This window comes from Bos indicus x Bos taurus, chromosome 3 (assembly GCF_003369695.1).
Source record: "Bos indicus x Bos taurus breed Angus x Brahman F1 hybrid chromosome 3, Bos_hybrid_MaternalHap_v2.0, whole genome shotgun sequence".
Classification (NCBI taxonomy): domain Eukaryota; kingdom Metazoa; phylum Chordata; class Mammalia; order Artiodactyla; family Bovidae; genus Bos; species Bos indicus x Bos taurus.
In genome coordinates, this window is record NC_040078.1 from 22578130 (window position 1) to 22597949 (window position 19820).

The 19820-nt window shown below is 45.1% G+C and overlaps 3 non-coding genes across 3 annotated transcripts; 2 read left to right on the forward strand and 1 right to left on the reverse strand.

Moving 5' to 3' along the window:
• Positions 1–12701: 12701 nt before the first annotated feature.
• On the forward strand, positions 12702–12865 carry LOC113890635. The gene has a single exon (XR_003510590.1). It is a non-coding gene; the product is annotated as a U1 spliceosomal RNA (small nuclear RNA).
• A 4339-nt stretch (positions 12866–17204) lies between these two features.
• On the forward strand, positions 17205–17371 carry LOC113890644. Its single transcript, XR_003510599.1, has one exon. It is a non-coding gene; the product is annotated as a U1 spliceosomal RNA (small nuclear RNA).
• A 625-nt stretch (positions 17372–17996) lies between these two features.
• TRNAC-GCA lies at positions 17997–18068 on the reverse strand. The gene has a single exon. It is a non-coding gene; the product is annotated as a tRNA-Cys (tRNA).
• Positions 18069–19820: the final 1752 nt, after the last annotated feature.

Sequence of the window (19820 nt, forward strand, 5' to 3'; positions counted from 1 at the left end):
CACCATCGCCTAGAGGAGTCAGTCTGCATTAACAACCGCCTACAGGGGGATCTGGAACACAGGCTCAGCTCCACTGCCCGTGGAAGCAGTAGGAGAGGCCCAGGGCCTCCTATTTCTGGTCCATTTAGGGAGAATCTGAAGGTTGCCCTTGAGAAGAGCTTCACAGATTTCAGAGCACAGTAGTCTGCTTTCCTCCACTGCTCCTTACAGTCAGCAAGGCTGCAGGGGGGGTGACGGGGGTAGTGGTTGGCGGGGGTGGCGGGACAGCGTGGGCAAGTCCCATTCCTTGCTCTTTGTTGCTGTATCTGAGCTCAGAGAGTAACTCTCCTCACTGCAGATCTAACCAGGTCTGGTCCCCAGAATCCTGATTTCTCATCCATCTTAAACTGCTCATTTGCTGCCTGCTGACTTCTGTGCCCTGGTCCTGTGATTGGCAAGTGGTGGAGCCAGGTCTGCAGGGCCTCCACCAGCCCTCACGAAGGCTTACCACACTCCTCCAGACTGCTGACACTGAGAAGCCGGCCCTTCCACATGTCCTTGTCCTACCCACACAGGAGCAGCAGCAGCTACTTAGGAGAAAGAGCCTCCTGAATAGCTCACTCAGGGCATATGAAATGCACACAAAGAACCCACACAGAGGAGCCACAGGAAAGCCAGGCATTCTACCCACCAGGCCTTATGCCCAGGACATGAGTCCTCAGGGTTTTCTGCTGGGTTGGGACAGTGTCTTTGGAGACAGAGAAAGAGTAACACAGAGAGCCTCTGTTACTCAAAGGTGTAACTTACCTGCTTGCACTTCCCAGGACAGGCTCCACCTCGAACTTCTATAGTCCAGGCCCGGAGTCCACACCTCAGCTCTGCACTGAGAACAGAGTCCGTAGGGAAGAAAACCAGAGGCTTCAGGCTAAGCTCAGTTACGCTTCCAGGGGTGATAAGTCACTCATAGGCCCCTTTTTTCCCTAGCCACACCAATCTCCAATTTTAGAAGCAAAGAAAGAAGGTGGAGAGAACAGATCTATACAGACCCACAGACCCAAACTTCTGTAGCTATTCTCAGTCTGGAAAACATCCTCTCCTTCCTACAGAAGACCATGTCTGTATGCACATGTTTCATACTAAGCACTTCTTTTCCTAAGAAATCACAAAAGCCATCCTTTTGCTCCCAAGTGAATTGGAGAGTGAACTGACCCTTGAAGGGGAAGTGGTAGGTCTGGCTACCTGGTGTGCAGTGGCTAAAAATTGTGGTTCTTAAATTGAGAGTGCCTTAGAATCAGCTGTGGAGATAGAAGCTACTTCCTGGGTTTCAGTTCCCAGAGATTTAGTTGGTATGGAGTCCTAGAGTCTGAATTTTTCACACAAGCATAACCATATGTTTCTGAAGCAGGTGAGCTGCATATCACAGCATAAAACCTATTGCTCTCTAACACTAATTCAACCCTATAAATAAGTTTGTTTTCCTTTGAGAATCTTTAATTGAAAAGTGGATAAGTCACACCACAAATTAACATAAAGACCTTAAATCATTCCCTAGAAAAAGTTCCTAGTTACATTCTCTCATCTTCCAGAATTAAAATCAAGCACTCAATCCACAATTACTTCCTAGTAACAGCTGAAAAAGTAAAACAACCAACAAACAAAAATTCTACCACCACCATCAATAACAAAAAGTTCCATCAAAACACTCATGCCTGAGACTCCCCTGTGGTCCAGTGGCTCAGACTCTGCGCTCCCGATGCAGGGGGCCTGGGTTCCATCCCTGGTCAGGAAACTAGACCCCACATGTCACAACTAAGACCCAGCACAGCCAAATAAATAAATAAATATTTTTTAAAAAGACTCATGCATGAGGTAGACCATGCCCCAGGTTTATAGTGGATGAAGTGATATCAACTTCTGTTACACTTGTTCAAGTATTTTCCATAAGTGCTTTTGGCCATCACCACTGAGGAACTCATCGGCAGAAGCAGCAAAATGGGTGAGAAGGCAGCTAAACTATGAAGGAATTAGTTAAAGACAAAGTAGGAAAATTTGAGGATCTCTATCCCTGTGGTGATTCAACCATCCCAGCAATTCTTCCTTCATCCCTGTGCTGCCACGGCTGCTAGGAATTGATAATATAATCAGTAATCAATGGCGAACTCAAGTAACACTTTTAAGAACTTCATTTGATGGACATAACGTTTATGAAAACAACAGCATATGAATCAAGTAAATCTCAGACTGGTCGAAATCCAGTCACAAATTACTTTTAGGGAAAGTTCCTAAAAGCTTTTTTTGTGTTTCACACTTTGAAAAGTAGTTTTTCGCTGTAAGAAATGCCAAAAAAAAAAAAAAAGTATCTTTGGAATGGAGGATTCTGCAATATTTAACTTTTCATGAAGTATATTCTTTCCTTCTACGTGTTGGAATCCATTCTTAAAGGCGAATGAGATCAATATGTGTCACCATCACTGTCTTCCAGTTTGCTGTAATTCAAATGAGAAACCTGCTGCGTATACTAGGGAAAAAAATGAAAAGTAAAAAGACACCTAATGTAATGCTTCAAACATGGAACAATATCTCTTGACCTTCAACCCAAGACAGATAGAGAACCTAAAGATTCATACAGGGTTCATTATATCCCCCATCTTATTACTGCTAAAGTGAATATGCTAGACACATCGAATTGGGGCTCTATGTCTGTTGTAACAAGTGACCATGAGTTTAGCATCTTAAAAGAACACACCTTTATTATCTTACAGTTCTGTAGGTTAGGGGTCCAACAAAGATCTCACTGGACTAAAATCAAAATGTTGACAGGACTGCCTTATCTTCTGGAGGCTCCAAGAGATAATCTGTTAACTTGCCTTGTCTAAAAAGATTTTAGAGCCCTCCCGCATTCCTTGGCTCCTGCCCTCTTCATCCATCTTCTAAACTAGGTGCTCAAAGTGAGGTAGAGTCCTCACTTTGCATCGTTCTGACCTGAAGGCCCTGTGTAATTACTGGGTATCCATCTGAATGGTCCAGGGTCATCTCCTCGTCTCAAAGTCTGTGTCCTAAACACAAGTGCAAAGTTTCTTTTTCTAATATATTCACAGGTTTTGAGAATTTCAGCAGGGACAACCTAGGGGGGCAGTATTCTGCCACTGACAATGGTAGTAACTAAGGTGCTAGTGAAGTGAGTAAAGTCGCTCGGTCGTGTCCGACTCTTTGTGACCCATGGACTGTAGCCTACCAGGCTCCTGCAGCCGTGGGATTCTCCAGGCGAGAGTACTGGAGTGGGTTGCTGTTTCCTTCTCCAGGAGATCTTCCCAACCCAGGGATCGAACCCGGGTCTCCCGCATTGCGGGCAGATGCTTTACCATCTAAGTCAAGGTGCTAACTAGTATTGAAACTAAGAATAAAAATTGTTTACTTTCGACAAAGTTTAGTAAAATTAAGACGATATATGAAGGTGCAATGCCGAACAGCAAAGCAAGACAAAGTCAAATCAGAACCCTAGAAGTGCTCCACTGATGACCATTATATTACACAAGGACTAGCCAGTTTAGGTTCCTTTTCTCAGATGTTGATTACCCCGCCTCCCAGATTGAGTTTGAGGATAGAAATTTCATCTGAGCCTAAGAGCCTGTGATGGAGAAAGTGAAGGTGGTGATGGAGTCGCTGAACCTAGAACCCTGTCTCCAAGGAACAGATGGGACCATTTTCTCAGACTTACCCTTGTATGAACAAGGGGTCCTTGTGCACCTTCACCAGGAGGAGGCGCCATGGACCCTCCCTTGGAACTTGGCCTCATGAAGAAGCGGGCACCAAGAAGCTAACCTGTCTGGGACTTTAGGAACAAGATGTTCAGGGTCCCAGTGGAGAGGTTCCTGACTTTTAGTCACGCAACTGGGGGGTGGGCCTAAGGCCCGTGCGTCCTCGGTTGACTGGGGAGGGGGAGCTCCTCAGGCTGAGCCATCTTGTGCTGTCTCCTCCAAACCAATTTCTGACCAGAGACAAATGTAGCCATGCTTCTTAGGCTGGTGGAAAACACTCCCTCATTTTCCTCTCAGACTAGGGCAGCGCCTTCATATGTTGGCCTGCTTTGTGGTGTGGGGGAGGGGTGGGGAGGATGGGAGCAGGAGGAGCAGGGACAAGGAGGAGTGGGAACGAAAAAAGCCTGGGAAGATACAGGGCAGGAGGAGAAGGAAGCAGAGACAGAAGCTGAGGAAGAATGAGGAGGAGGATGACCAGAGCCTGAATGGCAAGAAGGTCCTAGTCTCTGGTCCCAGAATGGCAGCTGCCTTCTCTTGAACTTCCCCTGACCTCATGTTGGACACACACCCTAGCCTCCTCTCTCATCCACCAACTTCATTTAGTCCCACAAGAGCAGACTCCCATTGCCCCCACCCCCAACCTCCTTACATGCCTTGATTCTGGGGATTTTTTTTCTCCTTTTCCCTTAGGTCTCTCCAGAGCTACCACAGTTTCCTCCTCACCAGCAAACAAACCCTTGTCTGTGGTTCTGGAGAGTCCAAACCACAGAAATCTCCCAGGAAATGCAAGTCACATGGGCTCATGGCTTCACCCTGAAGAATCTCAATTCAGCCATCCAAGACATGCTAGGTTGATATTTGGGAAGATGCCAAACTTTTCTTGGCTTCCTCGATGGTTCAGAGGTAAAGAACCCAACAACAATGCAGGAGACTCTGGTCGATCCGTGGGTTAGCATGACCCCCTAGAGGAGGAAATGGCAACTCTTTCCAGTATTCTTGCCTGAAAAATCCCGTGGACAGAGGAGCCTGGCGAGTTGCAGTCCAAAGGGTCGCAAAGAGTTGGACATGACAGAGCACACACCCACAAACTTGGTTTTAAAAAGGAAAGCAAACTCTAAGAGACCCTTGGTGCAAGTCACTGTTACATGGAATAACTTACACTATGAAATCCTAAACCAGGTGATCAAACATCATTCTAAAGTCACAGATCATCCTTAGCAAGAGAAAGCGGGCTATAAGTACTCTGTACAGGAACAAAACTGGGACAGATCCCACCAAGGCCCAGGTAGGAGAATATGCTTAGGCCAATGGCTAAGTAACCTCCTGTATTAGTCAGCTTGGGCAGCCATACAAAATTACCGTCGATTGGCTGGCTTAACCATCAACCTGTTTTCACACATTCTGGAGGCTGGATGTGCAAATCAAGATTGATGTTTGTGCCAATTCAGTTTCTGGTGCAAGCACTCTTCCTGGCTCGCAGATAGCAGATGCCTCGATGGGTCCTCACTAGGCCTTTTCTTATTGCTTGAGCTGGGGTAGGGCACCTCTTGATAAAGGTGAAAGAGGAGAGTGTAAAAGCTGGCTTAAAACTCAACATTCAGAAAACTAAGATCACGGTCCCATCACTTCATGGTAAATAGATGGGGAAACAATGGAAACAGTGACAGACTTTATTTTCTTGGTCTCCAAAATCACTGCAGATGGTGACTGCAGCAATGAAATTCGAAGATGCTTGCTCCTTGGAAGAAAAGCAATGGACAAACCTAGACAGCGTATTGAAAAGCAGACATTACTTTGCTGACAAAGGTCTGTCTAGTCAAAGCTGTGGTTTTTCAAGTAGTCATGTATGGATATGAGAGCTGGACAATAAAAAAGGCTGAGTGTCGAAGGACTGATGCCTTCAAACTGTGGTTCTGGAGAGACTCTTGAGAGTCTCTTGGACTGCAAGGAGATCAAACCAGTCAATCCTAAAGGAAATCAGTCCTGAATATTCATTGGAAGGACTGATGCTGAAGTTGAAGCTCCAATAATTTGGCCACCTGATGTGAAGAGCTGACTCATTGGAAAAGACCCTGATGCTGGGAAAGATTGAAGGCGGGAGGAGAAAGGGATGACAGAGGATGAGACGGTTGGATGGCATCACCGACTGTATGGAGATGAGTTTGAGTAAACTCTGGGAGATGGTGATGGCCAGGGAAGCCTGACATGCTGCTGCAATCCATGGGGTCGCAAAGAGTCAGACGCGACTGAGTGACTGAACAACACCAACAAGGGCAGGAGCCTAAGCTCTCTGGTATCTTTTCTCATAAGGACACTAATCCTATCAGATCAGGGCCCCAAGACTATGGTCTCATTTAATCTTAATTACTTCCTTAAAATGCCTTCTCCAAATACAGCCCCACAGGGATTAGGGTTCAAGATATGAATTAGGTGTGTGTGTGGGGGTGGAGGGGCACATCCATTCAGTTCCTAACACCCTCCCCAGCCTCCTCCCCGCATGAAGGCATTTGCAGCTCTGGTCCCTGGGAACTGCCCAGGCTCTGGGTCCTCAGATTCCTCTCCCCACAGACTTTCTCCCCTCTCTGTGACTCCAGTGCCTCAACACGGGGCCCAGCTGTTGCCTGGCTGACACTCAGAAGCAGTGGACTGACTTGCTTTCACCTGGATCACGTTCAGAAGAGAGCAGCCACCCTTGACTGTTATGCCTGCACAAATGTGTTCACTGAGGAGACTGGCTGTGGTGGCAGAATAATGTTTCCCCGAAGACGTTCACATCCTGATCCCTGGAGTTTGTGATTATGTTACTTGACATAGCAGAAGAAACTTTGCTGGTGTGATTAAATTAAGGACCTTGAGATGGGGGGCTCATGAAATCACAAAGGTCCATGTAGATGGAGGAAGGACAGTTGGTATCAGAATAATGTGTTGTGAGAATAGCTTGATCAGCTGTGACTGGTTTGAAGATGGAAGGGAGCCATGAGAGTGAAATGTGGGCATCTTCTAGAGGCTGGACAAAGCAAAGAAATAGATTCTCCCCTAGAGCTTCCAGGAAGAAACTCAACCCAATTGTCACATTGATTTTAGCCCAGGGAATGCATCTTGGATTTCTGATCTCCAGAACCATAAAATCATAAATGTGTGATAAGCCACTAAGTGTGTGGTAATGTGTTACAGTAGCAATAGGAAACTCCTATAGCGGACATTGGTGGATAAAGAATATTTAAACCCAGTTCTGGTGGGAATTTGTTACCATGTCTTTAGACTAATTACTCTATCCCCAGAAATTCGAACTTTCTAACTGTTCAGTTCTCAGTGTAGATAATGTAAATAATACTGGATGAAGTACCAGCCATCCCCATATAAAAGGTTGAAACCCTCACTTGCACTCAGGGATAAACATCTAATAAGCTCCAAGACAGGGTTGTGCACACCTGGTCTATTTGAGATAGGGTTGCAGGGACTGGGGCACTGGATTTATAATGTTCTCCACTGGGCTAGCTGCAGAGGGCTGGGCTCAGGGGATTCTTCTGTCATATCCAGGTAGTCTGGTATCTGAATGCCCTTCCCTTCAATGATGAACTTCCCACATCTGCAACTGTTAAGGATCACATTCTTGCTTTCTTAGTTTCCCTAGGGGCTAAGTTGTGGGTCTGTTATCAACAACTGTCCAATCTTTAGCAGTAACAACTCCTCCAGAATTTGACAGGAGTTGAGAGACACAAGAATGTTTCCATGGTGACTCAGTAATAAAGAATCTGCCTGCAATGCAGGAGACACGAGCTAGAGAATCAGTTTCAACCTCTGGGTTGGGAAGATCCCCTGGAGGAGGAAATGGCAACCTACTCCATGGATTTCCCTACTCTTGCCTGGAAAAACCATGGACAGAGGAGCCTGATGGGCTACAGTCCATGGGGTTGCAAAAGAGTTGGCCTCAACTGAGTGACTGAGTACACATGCAGGAGACACAAGGAGTAGGCTCCGGGGAATTTCTTTTTGTCCCCTGCAGTGGAAGAATCCCCTCATCTCAAGCTCCTTAGTTTAACACAGACCAGGTGCAGCAGAAGTCATGGAGCCTCGGCTGGTGTCTAGTGTCCAGGGCCAGTAGTGTCACTCGTGGAAAGCGACAGCGTTTGCCACTCATCAAGGGGCACCAGTGCCCTTCCCATCTGGCCTGTGTGCTCATTTCCATTGGCCTTTCTTATTCCTCCCAGTTTGTACAGCCTGGTTCTCCAGTTTGCCGGACATTCTCTGAGCTATTAGTTTGGGGTGGCCTAAAATTTCCTTCAATTTTTTAAGTAAAAAATAAAAGATATATTTTTTATTTTCACAGAGAACTTAATTAAACCACATATGCACCATTTCGTTTCACAACCTTCTGTCATTCTTCAGGCAACCTCACAATTCCATCTTCCCCAGATATTTTTATCTTTTTGGCAAAGAACTGTTTCAGGTGCCTTTTATAGCCTCCCAAGAAATTGAAATTTTTTCCATTAAGAGAATTTTGTAAAGACCAAAATAAATAAAAATCCAAAGTCTGGTGAATAAGGCAGTTGAATCAGAACTCCCAGCCAAGCTGTAACCATTTTTGCCTGGTCATCAGAGAACATGTACTCTTGTGTTATCCTGATGGAACAGTATGTACTTTCTGTTGACTAATTCTGGCCACTTTTTGTTGAGTCTGACTTCCAGTTGGTCTTATTGGAAGCAGTGAAGTGAAGTGAAAGTCACTCAGTCGTGTCCAACTCTTTGCAATCCCACGGAATTCTCTAGGCCACAGTAATGGAGTGGGTAGTCTTTCCCTTCTCCAGGGGATCTTCCCAACCCACAGATCGAACCCAGGTCTTCCACATTGCAGGAGGATTGTTTACCAGCTGAGCCACAAGGGAAGCCCAATGGGAAGCAGTACCTTTGGGAATTAATCATTTGATTTTCCAGAGGGGCTCATAATAGAGGACTCCATTCTAATCCCACCCCATATACACAAAGGCACCTTTTGTAGATTAAGACAGCCTTTGGTGTGGTTGGTAGTGGTTCATTTTGCTTGGCCCACCATCCCTTCGATTCCACATTATTGTCCAGTTTACACTTTTCATCGCCCATCACCATTTGTTTTAAAAACAGAAAATTTCTGTTACATTTAAGTAGAGAATCACATGCAGAAATATGGTCAGGAAAGTTTTTTTCCACTTATGTGGAGGGGCTTCCCTGGTGGCTCAGACAGTAAAGAATCTGCCCACAATGCAGGAGACCCAGGTTCGATCCCTGAGTCAGAAAGATCCCCTGAAGAAGGAAATGGCAACACACTCCAGTATTCTTGCCTGGAAAATCCCATGGACAGAGTAGCCTGTAGGGCTACAGTCCGGGGGGGGGTGGGGTGGGGGGTGGGGTCACAAAGAGTCAGACACACCTGAGCGACTAATACTTTCCATTCCTTTTAAGTGGTCTACCTGACTGGGGAGCATCCTCCAGTGAGAAATCTCTGGCACAAAAGTTTGCAAACCACTTTGGACGTGTTCTGTGAGTCACAGCACCTTCTCCATACAATGCACAAATCTTTGTGTGTGTGTGTTTCAGTTGCATTTTGACCTTACTTAACATAATAAAGCATAATATGCTGAAAATGTTGCTTTTTTCCCTTCCATCTTCAATATTAAAATGGCTACACAAAAATTATCAACTTTGATCGCATTTTTAACTGCATGCTGATATGACAGTGTGTGACAGCTGTCACATAATAATCTAACAAACTAGTTTTGAATGATGTTAAAGACACTAAGTGCTACTAGAGCCACCTTATGGCAAAAACCAAATGAACCATTTGGCCAACCCAATAGCTCTTGAATAAAGCATATTTCAGATAAAATTAGCCACAATCTATTTCTGATGGCTGCAGAGGAAATAAAGAAAAAGGGGAAAGAAGGGAGGAAGGAAGGAAGGAAAGTTCTTTCTAGAAGTTAGCTAGCTGCTGAGTTTCTTTGTGTTTAACTCCAGGATTCTCTTCCTCCAAGCTAGTCACCTTCCCCCTTAAGCCAAAGTCACCCTCAAGGATCAAGTTACTCCATTCCTTTCTCTCTAGTCTGAAACCACAAGTTGGCTGTCTTCTCCCTCCTCCCATCTCCAGGCCCTGGAGTCTAACCGAATCATATCCAGTGAGAAAACAAACCAACTAACAAATTATCTTGAGATTGGCACCCCATGAAATCACAAAGGTCCATATAGAGGGAGGAAAGAGAGTTGGTGTCAGAATAATGTGTTGTGAGAATTACTTGATCAGTTGTAACTAGCTTTGAAGGTGAAAGTGGCCTGCTGCTGCTGCTAAGTCACTTCAGTCGTGTCTGACTCTGTGCGACCCCATAGACGGCAGCCCACCAGGCTCCCCCGTCCCTGGGATTCTCCAGGCAAGAACACTGGAATGGGTTGCCATTTCCTTCTCCAACGCATGAAAGTGAAAAGTGAAAGTGAAGTCGCTCAGTCGCGTCCGACTATGAGAGTAGAATGTGGGCATCTTCTAGAGGCTGGAGAAGGCAAACAGATTCTCCCCTAGCATCTCCAAGAAAAACCACTACAATCCAACTGTCACATTGATTTTAGCCCAGGGAGATGCATCTTGAACTTCTGATCTCCAGAATCATAAGAAATGTGTGTTGTTTTAAGCCACTAAATATGTAGGAACATGTAACAGTAGTAATAGGAAACTCCTACAGTGGACCTCGGTGAATAAAGAATGTTTAAAACCAGTTATGGTGGGAATTTGTTACCATAGCTTTAGACCAATTACTCTATCCCCAGAAATGCAAACTTTCAAACTGTTTAATTCTCAGTGTAGAAAATGTAAATAACACTGGATGAGGTACCAACCATCCCCATATAAGAGGTTGAAACCTTGCTTGCACTCAAACATCTAGTATGCTCCAAGGCAGGACTGTGCATGCCTGGTCTATTTGACACAGGGTTGCAGGGGCTGGGGCCCTGAATTTATAATGTTCTTCACTGGGCTAGCTACAGGGCAGTCCTTTGTTATATCTTGAGCAACTACTATCTGAACCCCCTCTTTCCCTTGATGAGGAATTTTCCATATTTTGCAACTTTTGAGGATCACACACTTACTTTTCCGAGGGGCTAAGATGTGGATCTATTACCAGGAACTTGCCACTCCCTATAAGTAACAACTACTCCAGCATTTAATAGGTGAGAGACACGAGGAGTAGGCCCTGGGAAAATTCTTTCTGGCCATGGCAACAGAAGAATCCCCCCACCACAAAATCTTCAGTTTAACAGCAGCCAGGTGCAGCAGAAGGCATGGACCCACGGGTGGTGTCTATGCCCAGGCCCAACAGGGTCAGCGCTGCAAAGCCATAGGGTTTGCCACTAAGCGGAAGGCACCAGTGTCCTTGCCATTTGGTTTCTGGGCTCACTTTCATCAGCCTTTTTCTTTCCTCCCACTTTGTATAAATTCATTCTCCACTTTTCTGGAGATTCTCTAAGGTATTACTAGTCCTGGATTAAAGTTTATATCAGATGAAAAGAGCCAGAGTCTATTTCTGATGACTGCAGAGAGAGAAATAGGGGGTGGGGGTGGGGAAGGGAGGAAGAAAGCAAGATTATTCCTGGAAGCTAACTGCGTGCTTAGTTCCTTTGCTGTTCGCTCCAAGATTTTCCAGAAGTCACCTTCCCCCTTAAGCCAAAGGCACCTCAAGGATCAAGTTACTCCATTTCCCCTTGCTCTCTGGTCAGAAAACACAAGCTGGCTGTCTTCTCCAGCCTCCCACTTCTCCACCCTCAGGTCTAACCCAGTCTTAAGCAGTAAGAGAAAACAAATAAACAAACCTCACTCTCCAAGCAAACAGGTCATCTTTCTTGCCCTTGTTTTAGTCATCAGTTTCTAGTTCAGAATCCTCATTTCTTGTATTCTGTATGTGGTAAGCAAAGGAAAAGCGTCGTCCTTGGGATATCGTGAGAATGAAACAGGAAGAATCTGCACAGAAAATAAGTCCACCGAGTAGCACTTTGAGAGGTAGCCCTAAATCCGTATGTTTATACACATGAAATATACACATGCTTTTATTTTGTCTCTATACTATTTCTATTCACTGTTTTACAACTTATTTATTCCTTAAAAACTTTTGCATCAGCGTAACACACGATCCCTAAATTTCTCTCCTCGGCGTGCAATCCAGCACGAAAAGTCAGACTCCGAGGAGGCTGGCAAAATCCGTCTGTATCTCCATGTATATGTATGGCTGAGTCCCTTCGCTATTCACCTGAAACTTCCACAACATTGTTAACTGGCTATACCCAAATAAAAAATAAAACTTTTTAAGTGAAAAAGAAATAAAACCCGTCTATGTCTCACTTAAAGGGTGAAAGTTACATCGCTCAGTCGTGCCCGACTCTTTGCAACCCCATGGACTGTAGCCTACCAGGATCCTCCGTATATGGGATTTTCCAGGCAAGCGTACTGGAGTGGGTTACCAATTCCTCCTCCAGGGGATCCTCCCGACCTAGGAATTGAACCCGGGTTTCTCGTATTGTAGGCAGAAGCTTTACCGTCTGCGCCACCAAGGAAGTCCAAAGTCTCTTCTATCATAAGTAGGTCGATTGCTAAGGTTGATGAAATCATGACGTCACTTTCTCGTCACAGGGGACTGGCCATTGGTCATGTCGACAGGGATGGGGCGGGGCTTGGGTTGAACGAGAGGCGCCGTCTTAGAGGTCCTGAATGGGGTTGGCTTATGTAAATTTTGCAGCGAAGTGGTACTGTTCCCGGCGAGCCCCTTCCCTCGCTACGGAAATTTTCCTAAGATTTTGTTGATTTTTTTTAGAAGAGTTATTTGGAGGGCCTGAGAGGCGTGGAAAAGGAGAGAGTGCGGTGGAGAGTGGAAGAGTTGCAGGGAAACGGCAAAGTCAGTGTGTGTACAGTGAACCTGTCTAAAGCTGTGCGGGGGGCAGGAAGAAGGTCAACTCATACTTACCTGGCAGAGGAGATACCATGATCAAGAAGGTGGTTCTCCCAGGGCGAGGCTCACCCATTGCACTCCGGGTGTGTTGACCTCTGCGATTTCCTCAAATAGGGGAAACTCGACTGCGTAATTTGTGGTAGTGGGGGACTGCGTGCGCGCTTTCCCCTGATAACTGAGTAAAAACTGCAGACTTAATCTGTGTTTTCTTGGTGGTGGTTTAGTCACTAAGTCATATCTGACTCCTTGACCACAGGAAGTAGTCTGTTCGTAGGCTCTTATGTCTATGAAATCTTTCAAGGCAAGAATACTGGATTTTTTCTTCTCCAAGGAATCTTCTTGAGCCAGAAATCACACTCGGGTCTCCTAAGTTTATGCCAAAGCTCAAGTTTGTTTTTCCAAGGTGATAGAGTTGGAAAAGACAGATAGGCTGGGGGCAAAGTAAAACTCAGACATACATATGCAACGAAGAATGTCTTTTTTCATTTTTTTTAGGTTTTTTGTTGTAGTAGGTATGGATTTGCAACTATTTTCTTCCCATTTGGTCGGTGCCAAAAAGTTGCAAGTTATCTTTAAGAAATTGAATGAAGGGGTGTGATTACTTTTGAGACACCTCAGGCAAAACTTCTATTGACATACTTGCAGTTGTTGTTCACTCACTCAATGATGTCCGATTGCTTTGCAAGATGTTTGCTAGTCATGATACTTTGTGTGAAGTCTTGTTGTCTTGACAAATGCAGACCTCAAGAGATTTTAGTGGGAACCTGTGTTCTGTACCACATATAACTCTTTAGAGTCTTAATGGTTTTCCCACAACTTGAGTTCATAGGGTCCCCACACCCATATACAATTAATAGAAACTAAATCACTGCAGTTGGTGACTGCACCCATGAAATTAAAAGACGCTTACTCCTTGGAAGGAAAGTTATGACCAACCTAGATAGCATATTAAAAAGCAGAGACATTACTTTGCCAACAAAGGTTCGTCTAGTCAAGGCTATGGTTTTTCCAGTGGTCATGTATGGATGTGAGAGTTGGACTGTGAAGAAGGCTGAGTGCCAAAGAATTGATGCTTTTGAACTGTGGTGTTGGAGAAGACTCTTGAGAGTCCCTTGGACTGCAAGGAGATGCAACCAGTCCATTCTGAAGGAGATCAGCCCTGGGATTTCTTTGGAAGGAATGACGCTAAAGCTGAAACTCCAGTACTTTGGCCACCTCATGTGAAAAGTTGACTCATTGGAAAAGAATCTGATGCTGGGAGGGACTGGGGGCAGGAGGAGAAGGGGACGACAGACGATGAGATGGCTGGATGGCATCACTGACTTGACGGACGTGAGTCTGAGTAAACTCCAGGAGTTGGTGATGGACAGGGAGGCCTGGTGTGCTGTGATTCATGGGGTCATAAAGAGTCGGACACGACTGAGCAACTGAACTGAATTGAACTGAACTTGGTGTGGTTGGTAATGGTTCATTTTGCTTACCCCACCATCCCTTCGATTCCACATTATTGTCCAGTTTACACTTTTCATCGCCCATCACCATTTGTTTTAAAAACAGAAAATTTCTGTTACATTTAAGTAGAGAATCACATGCAGAAATATGGTCAGGAAAGTTTTTTTCCACTTAAGTGGAGGGGCTTCCCTGGTGGCTCAGACAGTGAAGAATCTGCCCACAATGCAGGAGACCCAGGTTCAATCCCTGAGTCAGAAAGATCCCCTGAAGAAGGAAATGGCAACACACTCCAGTATTCTTGCCTGGAAAATCCCATGGACAGAGTAGCCTGTAGGGCTACAGTCCGGGGGGGGGGGGGTGGGGTCACAAAGAGTCAGACACACCTGAGCGACTAATACTTTCCATTCCTTTTAAGTGGTCTACCTGACTGGGGAGCATCCTCCAGTGAGAAATCTCTGGCACAAAAGTTTGCAAACCACTTTGGACGTGTTCTGTGAGTCACAGCACCTTCTCCATACAATGCACAAATCTTTGTGTGTGTGTGTTTCAGTTGCATTTTGACCTTAACATAATAAAGCATAATATACTGAAAATGTTGCTTTTTTCCCTTCCATCTTCAATATTAAAATGGCTACACAAAAATTATCAACTTTGATCACATTTTTAACTGCATGCTGATATGACAGTGTGTGACAGCTGTCACATAATAACCTAACAAACTAGTTTTGAATGATGTTAAAGACACTAAGTGCTACTAGAGCTACCTTATGGCAAAAACCAAATGAACCATTTGGCCAACCCAGTAGCTCTGGAATAAAGCATATTTCAGATAAAATTAGCCACAATCTATTTCTGATGGCTGCAGAGGAAATAAAGCAAAAGAGGAAAGAAGGGAGGAAGGAAGGGAGGAAGGAAGGAAGGAAAGTTCTTTCTAGAAGTTAGCTAGCTGCTGTGCCGGTGCCAGCCGGCAAAGTCGATCAGGTCCCGAGAACGTGCACAACGCGGCTGAGAAACAAAACTATAGCAAAAGAATTCTACAACAAAGATGGGGTCGAGAGGTTCAGACATGTCTCCACAAAGGGAAGCGGTCTGACCACGACTTTATTCAGCATCTTATATTTATACAGGAGAGCATGAGAAAAACAAGACAGTTAACTTTTTTCTTGGTTGACCTATACATCTTACAAAAAGTCACAAGAAATCTTGAGAGCATGGGAATGGCACCCTGTTATTATTTCTTACACCAGATAACATTTCCCTGTTCGTGAGAAGTTTGTCCAGAACTCCAGGTGTCTGCAGTAAATAATCGCCTAATCTCTGTGGTGGCGGGACAGAGAGCTATGTTTGCAAGCAAACCCTCAAGGACTGAGGCAGCTCCCAGAGCTGTGTCCTTCAGACAAAGGACCCCGTTCTCAGGGTGAGCTCCCCGCACTGCTGAATTTCTTTGTGTTTAACTCCAGGATTCTCTTCCTCCAAGCTAATCACCTTCCCCCTTAAGCCAAAGTCACCCTCAAAGATCAAGTTACTCCATTCCTTTCTCTCTAGTCTGAAACCACAAGTTGGCTGTCTTCTCCCTGCTCCCCTCTCCGGGCCCTGGAGTCTAACCGAATCATATCCAGTGAGAAAACAAACCAACCAACAAGTTAACCATACTCTTCAAGCAAACATGTCATCTTTCTAGCCCTTATTTTAGTCATTAACTTCTTTTTCAGAATCTTCATTTCTTGTATTCTATATGGTGAGTGAAGGAAAAGCTTGGTCCCTGGGATATCATGAGAATGAAGTAGGAAGAACCTGCGCAGTGAATACGCACACTGAGTATCACTTTGAGATGTAACTCTGAATCTGGCTGGAGAATACTTGAGAGTCCCTTGGACAGCAAGGAAATCAAATCAGTCAATCCTAAAGGAAATCAACCCTGAATATTCATTGGAAGGACTGATGCTGAAGCTGAAGTTCCAACACTTTGGCCACCTGATGTGAAGAGCTGACTCACTGGAAAAGGCCACCATGCTGGTAAAGACTGGGGGCAGGAGGAGAAGGAGACCGCACAGGTTGCCATGGTTGGATGGCATCAATGGACATGAGTTTGAGAAAACTCTGGGAGATAGTGAAGGACTGGGAAGTCTGGCCTGTTGCAGTCAATGAGGTCGCAAAGCCTCGGACACGACTGAGCAACTGAACAACAAATACACATGACACATACATATGCTTTTACTTTATACATGGTGGTGATTTGGTCACCAAGTCGTGTCTGACTTTTGCGAGTCCATGGACTGTAGCCTGCTTGGCTCCTCCGACAATGAAATTCTCCAGGCAAGAATACTGGAGTGGGTTGCCATTTCCTTCTCCAGGGGATCTTCCTGACCCAGGAATGGAACCCAGGTCTCCTGCATTGAAGCACTGAAGGCAGATTTTTTTACCGACTGAGCTACGAGGGAAGTTTTTTTTTTTTTTTTTTGAATACTTGTATATATATACGTGGATACACTGTTTTACAGCTTCTTTATTACTTAAAGTCTTTTTGCATCACCATAACACACAATCTCAGAATTCCTGTTCTCCGCGTGTGAACCAGGACAAAAAGTTAGAATTTGAAGAGACTGGCAAAATTCGCGGTATCTCACCTAAGTGACAAGATGTTTCTTAGCATGGGATTGGTAGGGTCCACAAGGCGGCGGAAATAATGATATCACTTCCCCTTCATTAGCCGACCCTCCATTGGTCATATTGGCAGTGGTGGGAGGGGAGATGAGGGCTGGGCGTGGGTTGGAGGGGAGGCGTGGCCTTAGAGGTCGTGAATGGGTTTGGATTATGTAAATCTTGCAGCGAAGTGGTACAGTGCCAGGCGAGCCACTTCCCAGTTATGGAAGTTTTTCTGTGATTTTGTTGGATTTTTTAGAAGAATTGTTTGGAGGGCCTCAGAGGCATGGAAAAGAGGTGGTGAGGAGGGTAGCGGAAGGGATGTGGGGAAATGGCAAAATGAGCATGTGTACACAGTGAACGTGTCTAAGGCTGTGTGGGGGCGGGGGTGGGGAGGCAGGCGAAAGATCAACTCATACTTATCTGGCAGAGGGGATACTATAATCCTGAAAGTGGGTCTCCCAGAGCAAGGCATATCCTTTGCACTTTGGGATTATTGACCTCTATGATTTCCTCAAATGTGGAAAACCACACTGTAGTAACTTGTGGTAGTAGGGGGCAGCATGTGCGTTCTGCTTCCGTAACTAGTGATAAAAATGCAGTTTGTGACATGATGGTAAAAACTTACTTGGCCTCTCTATTTTCCCAATTATTAACTGGTTCTTTTTCTATTTTTGGCATTCTTTGACAGTGCCAGGCCTCTGTCAGTTCAGATCAGTCGCTCAGTTGTACCGGATTCTTTGAATTAGGCCTTATCCTGCTCAATTTATCCTTCTACATACCTTCTATCAGTTCAGTTAAGTCGCTCGGTTGTGTCTGAATCTTTGCGACCCGGTGGACTGCAGCACCGTCTGCAGGATGGCTTTCCTGTCCATCACCAATTTCTGGAGCTTGCTCAAACTCATGCCCATCAAGTTGGTGATGCCATCCAACCATCTCATGCTCTGTCATCCCTTTCTCCTCCTGTCTTCAATCTTTCCCAGCGTCAGGGTCTTTCCATTGAGTCAGTTCTCTGCATCAGGTGGCCAAAGCATTGGAGCATCAGCTTCAACATCGGTCCTTCCAATGAATATTCAGGACTGATTTTCTTTAGGATGGACTGGTTTGATCTCCTTGAAGTCCCAGTGAAGTTGCTCAGTTCTCCCGCGTGGTAGGCAGAGGCTTTACTGTCTGAGCCACCAGGGAAGATCCAAAATCTAGGCCTTAGAGGGGGCACCCGGATTTGAACCAGGGACCTCTTGATCTGCAGTCAAATGCTCTACCACTGAGCTGTACCCCCGTACAGTCCAGTGAACTCTCAAAAGTCTTCTCCAGCACCAGAGTTCAAAAGCATCAATTCTTTGGTGCTCAGCTCTCTTTATAGTTCAAATGTCACATCCATACCTGACTACTGGAAAAACCATAGAGGGGCTTTTGACTAGATGGACCTTTGTTGGCAAAGTAATGTCTCTGCCTTTTATATGCTGTCTAGATTTGTTATAGTTTTTCTTCCAAGGATCATGCATCTTTGAATTTCATGGCTGCAGACACCATCTGAAGTGATTTTGGAGACCTAAAAATAAAGTCTGTCACAGTTTCCATTGTTTCTCCATCTATTTGCCATGAAGTGATGGGACCAAGTGCCATGAGCTTAGTTTTCTGAATGTTGAGTTTTAGGCCAAATTTTTCACTTTCATCAAGAGGCTCTTTAGTTCCTCTTTGCTATCTGCCCTAAGGGTGGTGTCATCTGCCTATCTGAAGTTATTGATATTTCTCCCAGCAATCTTGATTCCAGCTTGTGCTTCATCCAGCCTGTCATTTAGCACGATGTACTCTGCATATAAGTTAAATAAGCAGGGTGACAATCAGCCTTGATGTACTCCTTTCACAATTTGGAACAAGTCTGTTGTTTCAGGCACAGTTCTAACTGTTGCTTACTGACCTGCCTATAGATTTCTCAGGAGGGAGGTCAGGTTGTCTGGTATTCCCATCTCCTGAAGAATTTTCCACAGTTTGTTGTGATCCACACAGTCAAAGACTTTGGTGTAGTCAATAAAGCAGAAGTAGATGTTTTTCTGGAACTCTCTTGCTTTTTTGATGATCCAATGGATGTTGGCAATTTGATCTCTGGTTTCTCCACTTTTCTAAATCCAGCTTGAACATCTGGAATTTCACGGTTCACATTCTGTTGAAGCCTGGCTTGGAGAATTTTGAGCCTTACTTTGCTATCATGTGACATAAGTGCAATTGTGCAACAGACCAATCTAGAGAGCATATTAAAAAGCAGAGATACTACTTTGCCAACAAAGGTCTGTCTAGTCAAAGCTATGGCTTTTCCAGTAGTCATGTATGGATGTGACCATAAAGAAAGCTGAGTGCCGAAGAATTGATGCTTTTGAACTGTGGTGTTGGAGAAGACTCTTGAGAGTCCCTTGGGCTGCAAAAAGATCAAACCAGTCAATCCTAAAGGAAATCAGTCCTGAATATTCATCAGAAGGACTGATGCTGAAGCTGATGCTCCAATACTGTGGCCACCTGATGCGAAGAACTGACTCATTTGAAAAGAACCTGATGCTGGGAAAGATTGAAGGCGGAAGAAGGGGACGATAGAGGGTGAGATGGCTGGATGACATCACCGACTCTATGGATCTGAGTTTGTGCAATCTCCGGGAGTTGGTGATGGACAGGGAAGCCTTGCATGCTACAGTCCATGGGGTCGAAAAGAGTTGGACTCGAATTGACTGTACCCTGCCATTATACAGCATTCGGTTGTTGACTCTGGTAGTTATTGGAAATTTTTCTATGTATAGGAGCGCAAAGAGTGTGGAAAGTGGAGAACGTGAGCCCAAGAGAAGCTGGAGTTGTCTTGTGTAGAAGGTCAGGAGAAGGCTTGAAGGGTCGTGGGCTCCGCGTTGTTTCGTCGGACCCCAAGCTCACTAGGGCTTGGTGTCCACAGCCTGGCGTGCCCGACAACAAGACTCAATGTCTCTGGTGCCGGCGAGGCTGGACCAAGATAGAGACATTTGAATCACTTTTCCACAGCAGTTGGAAG